This window comes from Nomascus leucogenys, chromosome 19, assembly GCF_006542625.1.
Source record: "Nomascus leucogenys isolate Asia chromosome 19, Asia_NLE_v1, whole genome shotgun sequence".
Taxonomy (NCBI): domain Eukaryota; kingdom Metazoa; phylum Chordata; class Mammalia; order Primates; family Hylobatidae; genus Nomascus; species Nomascus leucogenys.
In genome coordinates, this window is record NC_044399.1 from 20,189,622 (window position 1) to 20,195,621 (window position 6,000).

Sequence of the window (6,000 nt, forward strand, 5' to 3'; positions counted from 1 at the left end):
GTTGAGCAGTCACCATTGCACTCACATTTATTCAACAGACAGAAACACAGTGAATAAGACACTTTAGCTGCCTTCAATGGACTTCTTTGCCCTCCTACATGGGGAGTGGGTGGGGGTCTGGAAAGGCTTTCTAAAGGAGCCGAAGGCCAAGGTAAAACCTGAAGAAATATGGGTAGAATAGAGTAGAAGGAAGGTCACGTGCAAAGCCCTAGAAACAGGATAGGAACACCAGGGAACAGGGGGAAGAGGCCAGCAGGAGCCAGGGTGTGGACAGCCTAGTGCACCAAGGCCAAGGCTTTGCCTGATCCTGAGGCTAACAGAGCCATCAGAGGGTCAGGGACATAGGAGTGGCCGGGCCAGCTAGGCCGTGGGCAGGGTTTCGGAGTATGTTGAAGGTATGAAGATGAGCTGGACCGCAGAGCAATCCAGACAAGAGACAATGGTCCCATGAACTAGGGTAATGGCCACCCAGGTGGAGAAGAGGGGACTGGTGAGAGGGCCTTAGGAGAAGGAGTTGGTCAAGACTTGGGAATCCAGTGCTTGTGGGCAGGAAGAGATAAGATGCCACCATGGTTTGGCTCTTGTGAGTGGCTGGACATTGGTATCATTCTCTGTGGCAGGGCACCTGGAGAAGGAGCATATTTTTGGTGGGATGGTGGGTTCTGTTTCAGACAGGCAGTGTTTGAAGGGCTGGGCCTATTGATGCGATTGGGTTTATGGCCCTGGGCCTCAGGAAGCCGACCTGGGCTGGAGACTGACATAGGAGTCATGGGTGAAAAGGAGACTGTTGAGCCTGAGAGTTGGGGTGAAGCCACCAAGGATGGTCTACAATCCAGAGATATGCAGCGGTGTTGGGGGGCTGCAGAGAAGGGGACTCTCCATCATTGTGGGAGCTGGTAGCATGTCTGTCACCAATACCTTGTAAGCAAATGAGAGGACCTCACCTGTGCCCCTGGGGTTGCGAAGTGTGCACCTCAGGAAGACTCGGCCCACCTGTCAAGAATGCAACTGGTTTCCTATGAAAGAATGACCCCATTCCCAACAGCAATCCCATTTTCTGCCTCTGTGGGTCCCACGTGCACCTCTATGGCTCCAGCGCATAATTGTATACAATGCATGGAATGTGGGATCTACATCTGATATTTTCTGCTTCCTGTTTAATTCAAGGAGCCCCTTCCATGGCTGAAGCTGCGGTAACACAAACCACATTGCAAAGGATTTTCTATTTCTCTCTTTCTCACTGCCCTGGGAGGAACACTCCAGGCCTCAGTTTCCATCCAGGAAGTCGCTGGGCCTCGGGACACTGTGGTCAGTGAGAGACACCCGCAGCCTGCAGGGGGTGCTCTGAACTCCGGCTGAGCCACGCACCAATATTTCCCATGGTGGCTTGGGTCTTCTGGGACCTTATAATTTGTCTCTATTCCCTAATGTGATACTTTAGAGCTCCAGGGTCTGGGCACCTCCACGTGGAGCAGGGCCACCACCTTGCTTGTCACTCAGCAAACACTCATGGGTACAGCTCCAGGCCTGTTATCTCCCCAGGCCTGGGGGCTGCAGAGCCTTATCCTGTGGGGCTCACAGCCCACTGCAGGGGCTCACAGGCCACTCTAGGACAGCTGGAGATTTCAACAAGGATGCACACCTAGGGTGCTATGGTGCACAGAGGAGGGCATATAACTAACTCAGCCTAGGGTTAGGCATACAAAGAATTCTGCCAGGAGGAGGTGATGGCAGACCTGGGTTGTAAAAAGTCGGCATTTTTTTTTTTTTGAGACTTGATTTTCTCACGGGTGAAATGCACGTAACAGAAACCTTTAAATCATAACATTGCTTGGAATTACATGAGGTAAAATGAGACTGAAACAAGATGAAATGTATGGCAGGCATTGGAGATGAGCTAAACGGAAGCCATTCACAACCCCCTTCTTCCTGGTTTTTATTACCATAGAGGCTGGAGAAGTAAAACACATGTCCCATTTCAGTTACAAGGGGCCATGTGACATAAATGACCACATATACTTAAGTCCCTGTGGAGGATTTATCTTGCTAGCAGAAAACTCTTTGTTCCTTCCTTGTCTTCTACCTGGGAAGGGGATACAGTGCTGGAGACACAGCAGCCATTATGGGAGCAGGAGGCACAGACATGAGTTTGGAGTCTACCATGTTTAGGATGAACAAGCCTGGGGAGCTGATGTCATATGAACTTGCATACCCGCCCTGGACTTTTTCTACAAAGTTCTCCTTGCACAAAAGCCTAAACCACTCTAAGTGGGGGTTTTCTGCTGTGGATTTCCTGTTGGTATAGTTGTAAAGTACTTACATAATGCCTGACATAAAAACTGCTCCATAGGGGATGCAGGGATGACTGAGGAGGAGGAAGAAAAGAGGTAGAGTGTGTACTAGGAAGCACATTCAAAGGCAGAGTGTCTTTTTTTTTTTTTTTTTTTTTTTTTTGAGACAGGGTCTCACTCTGTCACAGTGGCATGATCACGGCTCACTGTAGCCTCAACCTCCTTGGGCTCAGGTGATCCTCCCACCTCAGCCTCCCAAGTAACTGGGATCACAGGTGTGTGCCACCATGCCCAGCTAATTTTTGTGTTTTTTGTAGAGACGGGGTTTCCCTATGTTGCCCAGACTGGCCTTGAACTCCTGGGCTCAAGCAATCTGCCCTCCTGAGCCTCCCAAACTGCTGGGATTACAGGTGTGAGCCACCATGCTCAGCCTAGTATGTCTTGATAGAACCAGAGCTTATTTGAGGAGCTGGTGAGAAGAACATGTGGAAGGATTGCTGGGAAAGGAGGCAGCAGAGGCCAGGAGGAGTCTGTGTTCTGGCAGCATAGAGGGCCTTGTGTGCTATGCAAAGGAGCTCACATCTTATCCTGAAGAAGGAGGGAGTGGGCTCACAGAACAAAGGGAAAAGAGTGTTTCAGGAAGAGACTGGGGTGTGATCAGCAATGCCAAACACTGCTGAACGTCCAGGAAGATAAGGAGGTGTTCAAGAAAAACAAACAAAAAAACCCCACAGAACTGAACAGTAGTTAAAGTGGTGAAAGCAGGTTTTATTTGGGACTACTGCAATAGGGGTAAGAGACTCCAGTATAGAACTGGGCTAAATTCCAAATGCAGCATGAGAAAGTAGGAATTTATAGCCAAGGAACAGGGTGGGAGTGGTGGCTGGAACATTACTAAGAGGAGTATGGGGGACTCTGGCTATGCCGACCTAACAGGATTCTTGCTGAAGATGGGCCAGGATGGTCAGACATCACCTGGGGATGGTGGAGGAGGGGGAACCCAGTTGGATATCGAGGGTGATCAGATAGGTAGGGTGGGAGGATGTTGGTAACCTGACTTAGCCAGGTTCTTCCTAAAACTGGATTTTACAAGGAAGTGCATGCATAGGTCTAAGAGAAGTTTCAGGAGTTCAAAGCTCAGTTTGGTCAAGAAGAGAATCTTTGTAGAAAGAAAAGTCTTCTCTGGCCTCGAGGAGGGCAGGGTCCCAGTGGGTGGAGAAGGGGAGAAGGGAGTATGGCTCCCTCTTCCGGAGGGGGGCAAGGAGACAATTTTTGGAACCATTCTACAGAAATAATTCATGCTCATGGTAGAAAAGCTGGAAAATAGGGATAGTAAAATTAAAAAATAAAAATCGCCCCTCATTCTATACCAGATATAACAATTGTACTAATTTTTTTGTTCCTTCTCTCCCGACATTTTTTCTATGCCTATACATAAGTCTTTTCTTTTAAAAATACAGAATCTTAATATACTATTTTGTAACTTGCTTTTTCATTTACCATCCTTTAAACATCTTTCCACGTAAAATTACCTCCAAAACCATAATTTTAAATGGCTCCTTAGAATAGCATATGCACATGGACAATAACCGACTTCTCCGGTCTTTAAGCTTCATACATGTGATGGAAAGCTGGTGCATGGGAGGAGTACTGAGCGGGGTGGATGATCTTTGAAGTGCTGGCTGGTGTTTAGGCCAGATTCCTAGGAAGAAGGCTTGGGAGAAAAGTGCTAACTTGTTTGAGAAACTTGTTTCTTGAGTCTTTCAGTGTGCATTGCTATTGTTGAATAGCAGAGGGGATTGGAAGATTGGGAGAAGCGAGTGCTTTATTGCTTTGCATTATAAAGGAATTTGGGAGGCATTGTCTGCCTGCAGCTCCTGAGCTCTGGGTGGTGGTCTGGCTTGTGGAGTGAGCACGGGGCTCAGCCGCCTGGAGGAGGCCCAGGGCAGGCCAGCTAAGGCTGCAGACCTTGGTGGGCGGCATTTGGTGGCTCCCCTGAGTCCTGCTCTGCTCTGTCCAAGACGCCCCACCTCAAACCTTCAGGGCCTACTATGCACCCTGGTCTCGGGGCAATGGCATCTAGTACTCAGTGCACCGCAGTCCTGGAAGTGGCTAGTCAACAGGAGTCAGGAAGCTTGGACTGACTGTGGAAGCGAGGCTCTAGGGATCCTCAGGAATCTTTGCCTGAGGCACAGCAAATCCAGCTATTTTGTTTGGATATTGTAGAAAGCCCCAGAACTTGGAAGCACAGAGACACTATGCATTAGATGTGTTTACATCTGCACTCTACTAAACTGTGCTCAGGAAAGCTGAATGAGGCACGTCTTCCCCAAACCTCGCCAGCTCCGATTCATTTTCTTACACCCTCTCAAGTGTGAGAAGTGAAAAGGCTCTTTCTTGCTGAAGTACATTTATACGATTATAGGTGAGGTTGAGCATCTTTCTCCTATTTGTTGGGCTTCTGTTTCTTTGTGACTGTCCTGTTTATTTCCTTTGCACATGAGAAACAACTTGCTCCATTTGTCTTTTTCTTGTTGATTTGTAAGAATGCTTTACACACTAAAGATACTAACGCTTTGTGATAAATGGTGTCCCGTTTGTCTTTTAACTACTTTCCCCCGAAGTTTTATTTTGAGAATGTTTCAAAGGCACATAAATGTTGAAGGGTTAATAACCCTTCCCCTAGGCCAGATTCCTAGGAAGAAGGCTTGGGAGAAAAGTGCTAACTTGTTTGAGAAACTTGTTTCTTGAGTCTTTCAGTGTGCATTGGGACAGGTGGGACCCCTTCCCCTCATCTCACAGGTGTGACCCCTTCCCCTCGTCTCACAGGTGGGATTCTGGCTCAGATGGAGACTGGTGATGGGCAGGAAGTTCTTTAGGCATTACCTGGGCAGAGAGTGCTGACTTGGGATGCAATCTGCAATCATGGCAGAGGCCGCAGCCCTTTGCAGGGGGAGCTCCGGAGCTGGCATGGCCCTGACAGGTCCTCCTGAATTGGGAGGAGGTGGGGGTGGGGCTTTTACACTGCACATTGACAAGTCACTGGATATAGGCTACCTGACCTTGGGTGCTACACCTCCCTGTCTTTGGAGAGGGTAAGCAGGGCTGCAGGCTGCCAGCTTTCTCAGCAGCTGCAGAGTAAGTAGGCACTTAGTCCCTAAGCATCCCCCGCCCCCAACCCCAGAGGGCAGCTGGGCTGTACACCACAGATGCCCTGCACAACTGTGAACATGCTGCCACCTTTGTTTTACCCTCTCTCTCTTTCTCTGTTTCTATGTTTTTTCCTTGAAACATGTAAGAGTTAGTTGTAGATATCATGACCTTTCATTCTGAATACTTCAGCACGTACCTCCTTCGAATGAGAGCATTCTCCTACTGTATTAGTCCGTTTTCACACTGCTATAAAGACATACCCAAGACTGAGTAATTTATAAAGGAAAGAGGTTTAATTGACTCACAGTTCAGCATGGCTGGGGAGGCCTCAGGAAACTTATAATCATGGCAGAAGGTGAAAGGGAAGCCTTTTTCACAAGGCAGCAGAAAGAAGTGCCAAGAGAAGGGGGAAGAGCCCCTTGCAAAACCACCAGATCTCATGAGAACTCACCCACTATCACGAGAACAGCATGAGAAAAACTGTCTCATGATTCAGTTCCCTCCACCTGGTCTCTCCCTTGACACGTGGGAATTATGAGGATTATAATTCAAGATG